This window comes from Periplaneta americana, chromosome 3, assembly GCF_040183065.1.
Source record: "Periplaneta americana isolate PAMFEO1 chromosome 3, P.americana_PAMFEO1_priV1, whole genome shotgun sequence".
NCBI classification, from domain to species: Eukaryota; Metazoa; Arthropoda; class Insecta; order Blattodea; family Blattidae; genus Periplaneta; species Periplaneta americana.
The window spans coordinates 61,342,841-61,356,178 of NC_091119.1; the positions used below are offsets into that span (position 1 = coordinate 61,342,841).

The 13,338-nt window shown below is 33.8% G+C and overlaps 1 protein-coding gene across 1 annotated transcript in view; it reads right to left on the minus strand.

The window, feature by feature from the left end:
• The window catches only part of LOC138696080 (GATA-binding factor A-like), a 345,621-nt gene that overhangs the window by 87,745 nt on the left and 244,538 nt on the right, over positions 1 to 13,338 (minus strand). Inside the window, exon 2 of the mRNA XM_069820607.1 lies at positions 5,913 to 5,964. The gene's annotated coding sequence lies outside the window, so the exon portion shown is untranslated. The remainder of the gene's footprint in view (positions 1 to 5,912; positions 5,965 to 13,338) is intronic.

Consider the following 13,338-nt stretch of genomic DNA (forward strand, 5'->3'; position numbering starts at 1 on the left):
ATGTATTTTAGTTTAATTCTGCTACACAGTTTATTTCAGTGTTTAATTAATAGTTCATAGTACTTTGTTGTTTAATTTGTAAATAACTTTTGTATACATGTAACTCTCATCTAAATCAAATTGTTGAATTCTTTGTAAGTTCATGCATATGTATATACACTTTTTGCTGGTTGAGTGGAAGAGAAGGCCTTACGGCCTTAACTCTGCCAGCTAAAATAAATCATTATTATTATTATTATTATTATTATTATTATTATTATTATTATTATTATTATTATTACTTAGCTCTGTTTCAATCAATAATTCAGTATGGTATATTAGGTTGGGGAGGAATGGCAAAATCGACTCTCCATCCTTTAAATTTGCTCCAAAAAAGAATTATCAAAATTTGTCTATATAAACCTTTTGATTACCCTACAAAATTAATTTTTCAGGAATTTGGTGTATCAAATCTAGAACAAATTTATAAACAAAAATTGCTGATTTACTTCCATAAAAACCACAATAAATTAAAATTTGATCCTCATGAAGACCATACGAGACAAAACTACAGTTTCTTTCTAAATACTCCCAAATGCCACACAACTGCTGGATTAAAACACAGCATGAATTTTGGACCCAAAATATATAATACATTAATTAGAGCTTACCCTGAGCTAAGTACACTGAACACACATAGATTTAAGAAACAAATCAGATTAATTATTTAATTGTTTAAGCTAATTGAGTCAAAAATTGATACTCTAATATTCATGTACTTTTGTATTTTCTATTTGTATATAGACCCTATTATTACATGCTGTATTATTTTACCATTTATTAATGTCATTGTGCTCAATGAACTCTCTTAATTTTGTGATATATTTTGTATAACTGATCTGAACTGCGCCCGAGCACGAGCTTCTGCTCTTTCGGGCTGCAATGCCTAATGTAACTCAAGCGTACAGTATTAAATAAATGAAATGAAATGAAATGAAATGAAATGAAAAAAAAAACTTAGTTTTAATAAATTACCAGTTGAGTGTATTATTTTTTTGCGATTATCTTCTAAAATATTAGCTAAATTGAAAATTAACAAGTGACAAATTTCCTAAAACATTTGTCTGAAACATTTTGTGATTGGTCCGATGGTTAAAAGTACCTGAAGCTATACATCGTTTGGAAAGTGCGTCTATATCATTGAAACAGTCTATAGACATCGTTGCGTCAGTATCTGCCTCGATGGAAATTCCAGGACCTGTGGGTACAGCTTGTTCTTCAAAACTATAACATATTCTTCAGTGAAACTCAGAATTTGCAAAATGAAGGAAGTGTGTACAGTTCTTGAAGGAGAAAAAATTACGGGCAAACTACCTTGAGGTCCAGCATCCGTGGCAGTATTGAAATTTGCTCCCATGAAAACCTGTGCCGTTAAAAGGTCATTTTCATTATACAAAACATTGTTGACAGACAATATAAAAAGATTTGCACCAGACAATTTAGAAATATGGGTTATCATAATATATTGTAACCAAGAATCCTTAAATTCATATAGCAAGCAGTAAATTAGTTAAAGGAAAGTGTCATACTCATGTCGTCATGTCATATTAATCAGTTCGGATAAGAAGAATGGACGTCGCCACGTTTTCTATATTATTTTTTGTGTAAAATTTAGAACTAATAAAGGATAGTGTGTTTATGGTTAAAACCTGAAGAAAGATTATTTCCTTTATTCAAAAAGGGCCAAAATCGTCCTTTAAAAACCCTAAAAATCTTAGCCTTGCTTATTATTAATTAAATATAATAATAATAATGTAATAGTTAAATGTAATAAATGTAATAAGTGTGAAAGAGTTCCTTCTTGCTTTATAAGTTCCATATTGATTTTATCGGGTCCTGCTGCCTTTCTGTTTTTGCTTTGTTTTAAAGCTTTTTTAAATTTATTAAACGTAATAAGTTCAACGTTATTATGTGTTTCGATTTCTCTACATGGAGAACGGCTATCTTCATTTTCTTGAAACTATAGTTTGTTATAATATTCAATCCATCTATCTGCCTTTATTACGTTGATACATGCTGTTTCTTCTTCCGATTTGTTTAAATGTTTTATTATTTTGTATGAGAAAGCCTGCCTTCCATGTACAGCTATCAAAAGAAAAAATGGCCGCACTCGTGTACAGCGAATATTCTCTTATGTCCACTTCGGTTAACGGTGATGTTACATGATGCTTGCGCTTATAGAAGCAGTTTCGGAACTAAGATTTTACGCAGGAGTCTTTCATATCTGCGTCTCGTAGTGCAACGGTAATGTGTTCGCTTAATGTTTAATGATTCGTAGATTGTGAGTTCGAGCCTTGTACAAGTTATCATTTTATTCTGTTATCGTTCTTTAGCGATATAAGTAATATAAATTTAATTTTAGATTTCAAACAATACAATTTAACAATACTGGTGTTAGTTTTTTCTTATTCTATTATTCTATCATGTAACACAATAAAATGAAAAGGAGTGACGCAGATTTGAACATGAGACGTTGACATCTAAATGCCGACGTTCTTCCGACTGAGCTACGGGGGCACAAGTAAAGAAGCATATGCGGAAAAACTGTCCCAATCCCCCACCAAGACGCCCTGATGATTTGTGGAACCTCGTCCAGGATGCCTGAAATGTCGTGAAAGAGAACTGAAAATTCTAGTCGATTCCATGCCCATTCGACTGCAAGATGTGATCGAGATGGGAGAAATATGGACTATATATTGAATCGTGGCTCTTTGTTTCGTTTTTTGAACTTTTAATTGTTTGGATTTTCTAAGACAGACGCCAATAAGTTTGTTTTGTTTATGCCACGAAAGACAGTTTTGTTGAAAACATGATCTTTCTTTCTCTCTTCCCATTTGCAGCCATAATGTCGTAATAAATAATGATAAAATCATAGGATAATACATTCATGAACCTGATGTTAATTAATAAAACAGTCATAAAAGAGAGAGGAGCAATTATATTTTCTCTCTCTCCCTCTCTCTCTCTCTCTTAGAAAATAAAACAAAAAAAGCATGAGGTTGTGTTTGAACGCACGATATCACGAATACCAGTCCGAAACGCTACCATTAAAACATTAATATGGAAAATGCTTTAATTATAACTGTAGATATCAGGCAGCGTGGTCCAACATGTAACATCGCCTGTCTCTTAATTGTAGCGGAGATACCCGAAGGGAACTTTGTTTCTGGAGAGCGGCCACTTTTTCTTTCGACAGCTGTACGTCATTTTCAATTTCGCTAATGAATTAATCCACGATTTTTGATGGGTTTCTTTTACTGTTTATTTTGCAGTATTTCGTTTTTCTACATAATATATTCTTGATTCTTCTGTTATGTGTTGTAACCATTGTTTGTAGGCACGCTGTTTTTCTTTAATTGCATCTTCGATTTCACTGCTCGAAACCCTCAATCCCTTTTTGCTTCCTTACAATGCATATTTTTACAATTAAAAATCCTTTAGTTTAGTAAAACTGGTTGCCCCATATTCATGATTTATGAATTAATTAATTAACAAACAACGAATGTCAACATCTATCAACTGTTTAGAATAAATCGCTGAACACGGACAACCTGCCTGAAACGACTTTTTCAGATGTTGAAAACCTGTAGCTATTTCCGCGGAAATTTCGAAATACGTTTTGGGGCCATCACAACACTTTCTATAGCGGGAAGGAAATATATGTACACAGTACCTTACAGTTTAAGCCACAGTCGCATTTGTCGCAATCTGCTACCCGACTTGTAAAAATGTAACGAACTTTGAATGTAAATGTGCAGAAATGCGACAATAACATTGGACTTCAGAAACGAAGATGATAATGGAGAAAATGAAATCAGAGATGTGTTTCAACTAATCTGAAAGCAGGGAGATGCACTATCACCTTTACTTTTTAATTTCGCTCTAGAATATGCCATTAGGAACGTTCAGGATAACACAGAGGGTTTGGAATTGAACGGGTTACATCAGCTTCTTGTCTATGCGGATGACGTGAATATATAAGGAGAAAATCCACAAACAATTAGGGAAAACGCGGAAATTCTACTTGAAGCAAGTAAAGCGATAGGGTTGGAAATAAATCCTGAAAAGATAAAGTACATGATCATGTCTCGTGACCAGAATATTGTACGAAATGGAACTATAAAAATTGGAGATCTATCCTTCGAAGAGGTGGAAAAATTCAAATATCTTGGAGCAACAGTAACAAATATAAATGACACTCGGGAGGAAATTAAACGCAGAATAAATATGGGAAATGCCTGTTATTATTCGGTTGAGAAGCTTTTGTCATCTAGTCTGTCAAAAAATCTGAAAGTTAGAATTTATAAAACAGTTATATTACCGGTTGTTCTGTATGACTGTGAAACTTGGACTCTCACTTTGAGAGAGGAACAGAGATTAAGGGTGTTTGAGAATAAGGTTCTTAGGAAAATATCTGGGACTGAGAGGGATGAAGTTAGAGGAGAATGGAGAAAGTTACACAACGCAGAACTGCACGCTTTGTATTCTTCATCTGACATAATTAGGAACATTAAATCCAGACGTTTGAGATGGGCAGGGCATGTAGCACATATGGGCGAATCCAGAAATGCATATAGAGTGTTAGTTGGGAGGCTGGAGGGAAAAAGAACTTTGGGGAGGCCGAGACGTAGATGGGAGGATAATATTAAAATGGATTTGAGGGAGGTGGGATATGATGATAGAGACTGGATTAATCTTGCTCAGGATAGGGACCAATGGCGGGCTTATGTGAGGGCGCAATGAACCTCCGGGTTGCTTAAAAGCCAGTAAGTAAGTAAGATGTTCAGGAATGGATTTCAAAGAGTTGGTGCAATTCATGCAAGTTTAGTGAACAATTTCTTCTAATTGATTTATATAATTCCATTGCATACTGTGAACTGTGAGCGAAAATTTAGTTGCATGAATCTTGTAAAAACTGGAATAGAAACCGCCTTTCAGTAAAAAGAGTTAGCACTCTGCTAACAGTAAATGTTGAAAGGCTTACTTGTAAAAAATTTTAATGTTTAGAGTACCATAAAATAACACATTTTAATGTGATGTATATTGAACAGTAATTTATTCTAAACATGCCTACGTGTAATGATTTACTTACATAAGTAGGCCTATATCTAGAGTGTGATAAGATGGATTGAAAGTAATAAAACTCCAAGAAACAAATTACTTAAGTTTTTGTTTCTGCATACTTTATTAGTTTTATCTTTCTGTATAACTCTTTATAATATGGCACAAGATTTTTGCAATTTGCACAATTGTAATTTTTATTCGTGCATTTTTGCGACAATAATTTATTTTATAGCTTAAACTCTACTTACAGATGATAAGAATTTCTGTAAAATGCTTCTTTTATCATTAATTTAATTTCTCTGGTTTGTAGTAGACTTCTGTATTTTTTTTTAAATCCAGTTTCGACGCAAGAGTATAGAGGTGCTTATTGGGGTGTAGGCTAGAGGAGGTATTCAGGCACGCAAGAGTATGGGGAATTCTGGTGCCGCATAACGTTTATCACAAATACAACTTCGCCATCACCGAGATTTGAACTCGCAGTCGTTTTAAGCCTGCGCACTGCCAATTGACCCACCAAGACGGATAATTTGGACATTCATACAATTGAATTCAAAGAGACGGTGAGACTTACAACTGTAAATTCTTTGTAGAGTGAATTAAATCTTTATACTTTCGTTGTAATAATTAGAGGGATAATGGACGATTGACGTCAAAGCTTGTATAGAAGCTGTTTCCGTTGTACATGCACATTCATGATCATGCATGGAAATCCCGATTCTATTAATGTACCCATTTCAAAATTGCGGATATCCTAAAAGGATAGGATAATAGAAATATTTCAAAGTAGACTTCTGCGACGGATAACTTACTTGCTGCGAAGGAAAGCGTTTCACCTCGGACAGCAGCCTTGTTGATTCGTTCCTGAAACACAAGCATCATTTGCTAATATTAATAGAGAGCATAGGATTTCTCATTTATTTTAGAAAAAATCTTGATATAATATTGTATTTTGTAAGCTAATTGTCTTATTATAGCAAAGATTCGTCTAATTGAAGACATGTTTATGCTGAAACGGCAGGAATATTTTCTCTCCTCTTTATGGCGACCAAATGAACCTTCAATTGACTGTAGGTTTTTTGGTGCTACTCTTTTATTATTTTCAATCCCAAAGCTTCCTTGCTCTTGAAACATTATTTGGCCATTGCAATAAGTTTTTCCCTATTTACCCACACATTTAAAAAAAAATTGTACAGCAATGCATTCCTTTCGATTCAATAAATATCTTCAATAGCAAACTTTTTCGCTCTGGTATGCATTGTCACTGTAGTGGTGCGACCCATTTTCATAACTGAAACTTACACAAGATTTATTCCTAATTAGTAAATTCCAAGGCCTCTGTTGTGAGTTAAGCAGTCAAAACCAGGAGTCACACTGAAAATTATCGGTCGTACGCGGATTTGAACATTTCGACTTAAGATCTAAAGGCAACATACATATTAGGTACAAGACCATCGATGGAAAGCAATGGTGATATATGATAAAAGATGATGATGATTATTATTATTATTATTATTATTATTATTAGTCTATTGGAGAAAAATGGGAGTATAAGGGTACACTATAGTCAGGATCAGCTTACTTAATACCCTAATACACTTATTACTACATATGCTAGTGAATTATAGTGATTTATAGTTCTCAGGTTGAATTTTCTCTTACCAACTTCGTTTCGAATTTCGGGTACTGACAAATAATACAACTGCTGGTTATTTTCTAACTGTTATGTTGGCAGCAATAATTTTGGTTTGCAGTATAGGAAACTGATGAAAATGCAAATAAGGAAATAAATTTCTAGGTTAGAGCTCAAGAATCGTAAACTCTTTAGTAAAAATAATAAATTTCATGTCAGACAAAATACATTTTAATATTAGATCATACTAGTCATAATGTATTGGGGATCATCAGTGTGGTTTTAGGCGTAATAGATCAACTATTGATCAGATATTTTGTATTCGACAGATAATGGAGAAAAAATGGGAGTATAAGGGTACACTGCATCAGTTATTCATAGATTTGAAAAAGGCATATGACTCGGTTAAGAGAGAAGTTTTATAATATATTCTTATTGAATTTGATATTCCCAAGAAACTAGTTCGATTAATTAAAATGTGTCTCAGTGAAACGTACAGCAGAGTCCGTATAAGCAGGTCAGTTTCTGTCAGATGCGTTTCCAATTCACTGCGGGCTAAAGCAGGGAGATGCACTATCACCTTTACTTTTTAACTTTGCTCTAGAATATGCCATTAGGAAAGTCAAGGATAACAGAGAGGGTTTGGAATTGAACGGGTTACATCAACTACTTGTCTATGCTGATGACGTGAATATATTACGAAAAAATCCACAAACGATTAGGAAAACACGAGAATTTTACTTGAAAGAAGTAAAGCGATAGGTTTGGAAGTAAATCCCGAAAGGAAAAAGTTGATTCTTGATTACCAGAACATAGTACGAAATGGAAATATAAAACTGGAAATTTATCCTTTGAAGAATTGAAAAATTTCAAATATCTTGGAACAACAGTAACAAATATAAATGCCACTTGGGAGGAAATTAAACACAGAATAAATATGGAAAATGCCTGTTATTATTCGGTTGAGAAGCTTTTGTCATCCAGTCTGCTCTCAAAAAAGCTGAAAGTTAAAATTTATAAAACAGTTATATTGCCGGTTGTTCTGTATGGTTGTGAAACTTGGACTCTTACTTTGAGAGAGGAACAGAGACTAAGGATGTTTCAGAATAAGGTTCTTGGGAAAATATTTTGGGCTAAGCGGGATGAAGTTACAGGAGAATGGGGAAAGTTACACAACGCAGAACTGCACTCATTATATTCTCCACCTAACATAATTAGGAACATTAAATCCAGACGTTTGAGATGGGCAAGGCATGTAGCACGTATGGGGAAATCCAGAAATGTATATAGTGTGTTAGTTGGTAGGCCAGAGGAAAAAAGACCTTTCGGGAGGCCGAGACGTAGATAGGAGGATAATATTAAAATGGATTTGAGGGAGGTGGGATATGATGATAGAGACTGGATTAATCTTGTACAGGATTGGTATCGATGGCGGGCTTATGTGAGGGCGGGAATGAACCTGCGGGTTCCTTAAAAGCCATTTGTAAGTACCGTAAGTATTATTATTATTATTATTATTATTATTATTATTATTATTATTATTATTATTATTATTATTATTATTATTGTGATTGTTATTATTATTATTATTATTTCTTACCAATGTTTATTATTGTCTCACTAATACTACTTATGTAACTTTCATTATTCACTTTCATTTTGTTTTACGATCTAGATATTAATGTTAAATTATATTGTATTTCAATTAAAATTAGAGTCTGGCTGAGCGGAAGGGAAGACCTAATGGTCTTATTTCTGCCAGATTAAATAAATAAATAAATAAATAAATAAATAAATAAATAAATAATAATATAATAATAATGATAATAATAATAATAATAATAATAATAATAATAATAATAATAATAATAATAATAGATTTGTTCCAGCACGGTTCGGAATCTATTGTGAACTGTCTGCTCATGCGCAGTAGCTCAATGTATGTTCCAAAAAGACTAGAACTGATAGTGAACCAATACTGAACTCCCAGTTCCCTGTTCCCTTTAGAACTCGTTCGGAACGAATGAAATTGGTGCTCGATTAAGAACAGAACTGGAATTCTGAACTGTTGACGCATGTGCAGATGGTATTAGTTCAGAACGCGTTCTTAATAATAATAATAATAATAATAATAATAATAATAATAATAATAATAATAATAATAATAATAATTATTATTATTATTATTATTATTATTATTATTATTATTATTTCGTATATTCTCTAGGATCCCCGATCAAGAGGTAATTACTATATGGGCTCCAAGCTCTTAGGCCAAATGTTTGACTTCGTCGCCGTTCCAGTAAAGAAATTTGTAATAATTTCACAAGATAGAAAAAGTTAACAGTAACAAAATTCTTGCGCTCATATTCAGGGAACCCTGGGAATGTTCTTCAGAGGATCCGGACGGCCTAGTAAATATGTTGTAGTATATGATCGGCAAACAGATGGGACATCGCGCATCGGAGGTGTGGGAGGGCGAGGACAGATGTAACATTCCTCGGAGAGCTCTCTGTCTTGGCCGGCATGCCACGACTATCCGGCTCCCAACTCTTTCCCCTCAGCCTTCGTCTTTGTCACATTCGGCCAAGACATGGTTTAGTAATTAAAAGGGAAACCGGCATAAGTAAAATAGTAGGCCTACGCTTGATTCTTAGAACTCTGCATTCTACTAAGTATATGTGTTTCTCGAATGAAATTACACACAAATATAAATGCTTCTGTGCCATGAAAATATAATGCAAAATGGCGAAGTATGCATCGCTTAGGGATACTGAAATCAGAGAGGGGAGAGTCCACTTGTTTTCTGGACTCCGGCACTAGGAGAAGGTGTTGTTCTTAGTAACACGCTATATCCGAATTTTACTACCCGGTACTGAATTTTATAGGAAATAAAGTAAATGCAAGCTGACAGATATTTAGAACCGAAAAAAATTTTATCACTTACAAAATGAAGTTCTGCGGGATGTTTGTGTGTACTAACGTCGTGTTTTACAGGCATTGTGTTTCTGATAACATATACAGAGTGATTCACGAGGATTTACCGTTCCTTACGGAGTTTATTTCCGAAGACATTCTGAGCAAAAAAGTCATATAAACATTTGTCCTAATCTCATTATTTTCATAGTTACACTAATTTGAAGTTGTTTGTAAAATACCATTATTCTTGAGTTTCAAGGGTAAAAGAATATTACAGATAAAGAATGAACTATTCAGAAGTAACATTTCTTTAATTAGGTAATATTTTGAAGCTAAAAATGTGATATAAATTCCATAGTTGCTTCGTACAGAAATTTTTTCGATTTTTAACTAAAAAAATACATTTTGTTAAGTATTTATCACAACAATTTTACAAATTACGCCAATATTGTAAATTCTGCAAGATTGTACATTAGGATGCATAATTAAACTGTAAAGAATCAAGTTCCTAAAATCGTATGATTTGTAACAATTTTTGTGATAAGTGCGTAAAATGATGTCATTTTTCACTAAAAATTGAAAACAAAATCGTACAAAGCAATTCACAACAAATTTTTAGCTTCAGAATATACGGTTTTTATGGTCATGTTGGTAGTTATCCGATAAGCAGGTAATAATTTATTAATATTTTGTGTGATAGGCGTCTATATGCCAATCAAGTACTTGATAAGCATACTATAGACGGCTCTTACACAAAATATTTATGAATTATTCACAATACTAGTCAATTAAAGAAATGATACTTCTGGATAGTTCATTCTCTATTTGTAATATTCTTTTACCCTTAAAACTAAAGAAAAAAGGTATTTTACAAACAATTTCAAATTAGTCTAACTTTGAAAATATTGAGATTAGTACAAATGTTTATATGCCATTTTATGCGCAGAATATCTTCTGAAATAAGCTCCGTAGGTGACGGTAAATCCTCGTGAATTACTCTGTATATCAGATTGACCATTCCCATGTTATAAAATGACAACATATAAAAGAGAACGGTCGCTAGGAACTTCACTGTCGAAAATGAACTTTTGACAACGAGCGCTAGATAGAAGCATAGCTGCAAGCTCCATGGAGTAGGCCTAATGAATTTCTTTCTCACTGTATCGTACGGAAGAACTATATAATTTGAACGCCCCAAAATTATACTTCCTTACCCGAAGTTCATAAAGAAAATTATCGCATTATCCTATAAGTGTTACCACATATTTCATCAGAGTTAAAAATTTCGTATGAGATAATTTATCGAATGGTTGGCAACACTGCTGCCGAGCCCAGATCTAGGGCCGTTCAGCCAGATCACGTCATCTATTGTTGGTCAGTGGTACTACTCTTGTTGTTGCCAAAAATTCCTATATCGTGGGCAATCTGTTATATGTGATCAGGGGTTCAAGTTTGTCGGGTATGACGAAGTTCGATATTCACTTATGTTCGATCTGTAGAAGGTCTGTCGTGATTGTTCCACCTTGCTATAAAATATTCACTATCCTTCACTCTAATGCTTTCATGTTTTAATCGCTTAAGAATTTTAGCACAGACCTTGCGATTAGTTTTCATATGAAATGAAAGTAAGTTTGTAATGTCTAGGTTGCCTCTCTCATGTTCGAACATTGCAGGACACTACGGGGTACCTCAGTCTCATGAACACTTAATTTATTATTTTCCTTCGAAAGGTTTTAATATAAGAAATATCTTGATAGTTAAGTTAAATTTCGTCGACGAAAGTACTGTAGATTCTGTTAAATGAAATTATCCTAGTCATAAGTACAATAGATTCGGTCGGTTTTTTTAATGGCTTTCACTGTTTACGCATTGAAGGGAGTTTATTTTATAACAAACACGATGGAACGAAAATTGTAGAATTATTAGCTTATTACAAACTATGGACTTGAGGGGCAATTAAGAAGAAAAGGAATGAATAAGAATAAAAAAAAATTGAATGAAGGGTTTCGAATAAAAATGCATTTTTAAGACGTTAAAACTAATTCCAGAATTAGACTTGAAAGATACGGACCACAGACTTACAGGGGCGTACGTAAGGGGAGGTTACAGGGTTTGAATCCCCATTTGAATTTTTGGGAAAAAAAAGACATATTTAGATTTGAATATTTTTTTATTCAAAATCGTTTTCCTTTCTCTGATTTTTCACTGTCAGAGTAACAAAGTCTAAATCGGGTTTGCGGGCCTTTCGTCCACTGCCTTCTGTCCACAATTTGTTTCGCCCATTACCTTTCGTCCACTCACTTTAGTCCACGTTCTCTTGTCCACAATCGATTGGTCCATACAATTTACGTCCATCCATACATTTTGTCCACACTTTTTATGTCCATAACCTTTCGTCCACCTTAGAATATTATTACACTTACAATTGAATGGTGAATTTTCAAAACGACTTAAGTCTCTAGAAACAGTTTTGAGAAAATTAAAAAAAACTGTTTTGGCTTCGCTGAACCATATATTGTTACAGTATAATTTTTTATGTAAGAGATATAGCCTATAAGAGAACTAGTTTTAGTATAAAAATTATACTTTTGTACTCTTCTTCAGGTCGTAAAAAATTTTATTATGTTCAGGACTTAAGTTGTTCTGCAAATTAACTTCAATCATGCATCATAATTATCAAGTTACTGACACGTAAATATCTTTAACTTATTTATACCAAAAAGCCACCGGCGTAGCTCAGTCGGCTAAGGCGCTTGCCTGCCGATCCGGAGTTGCGTTCGGGCGCGCGATCGATTCCCGCTTGGGCTGATTACCTGGTTGGGTTTTTTCCGAGGTTTTACCCAACCATAAGGCAAATGTCAGGTAATCTATGGCGAATCCTCGGCCTCATCTCGCCAAGTATCATCTCGCTATCACCAATCCCATCGACACTAAATAACCTCGTAGTGGATACAGCGTCGTTAAATAACCAAGTGAAAAAATATACCAAAATCATAAAATAACTTTATTGCAATTGTTGAACAACATTATTTTGAACAATTTGTTAACTACAAGAGCACAGACCTCTGATGGAGAAAAGTATGATATTGAAGAAATGTTTCTGAGCATTTATTGCCATTAAGAATTTCATTAGTGTGTTGTTCTTATTTTCTCCCGAACAACTGTCTGCAAAACAAACACAGTTCTTTAATATACTGGATGGGACACAGTTACTGAAGTAGTGTGCAAGAGAAAATTACATACCTCATTAAGACTTTTCTTGGCCTGTCCCTCATGGTAGACACAAAAGGACATTTCACTAATTTTCATGTTGTGCACAGAGAAAGCTGGGACGGTAAGCTGGCGATAGTAGTACTATCCTGAACTGGTGTTCAGGCAAGCATACATTTTTCATGTAGTCATGACAGCAAGAAAATCTTCTCTCTCGATGCTTAACTTGGCTGCATTTTGCAATACTTTTACTTCAGCTACAAGTTTAGCACGATTACTGAGCATATTGCTTTTCATTTTCATGCTCTGTTCTTCAAACGTAATAAATTTTCTCTACTAAAGAATTACCAATGACAACAGACAAAAAACATTTTGTCAGCTGATTGTATGATTAAAATTACATATTATGTAACTTTCTTCATTACTTGACAGGCAAAACAACTTACGTCCAGGACTAAAATCGTTTTACTCCTTAA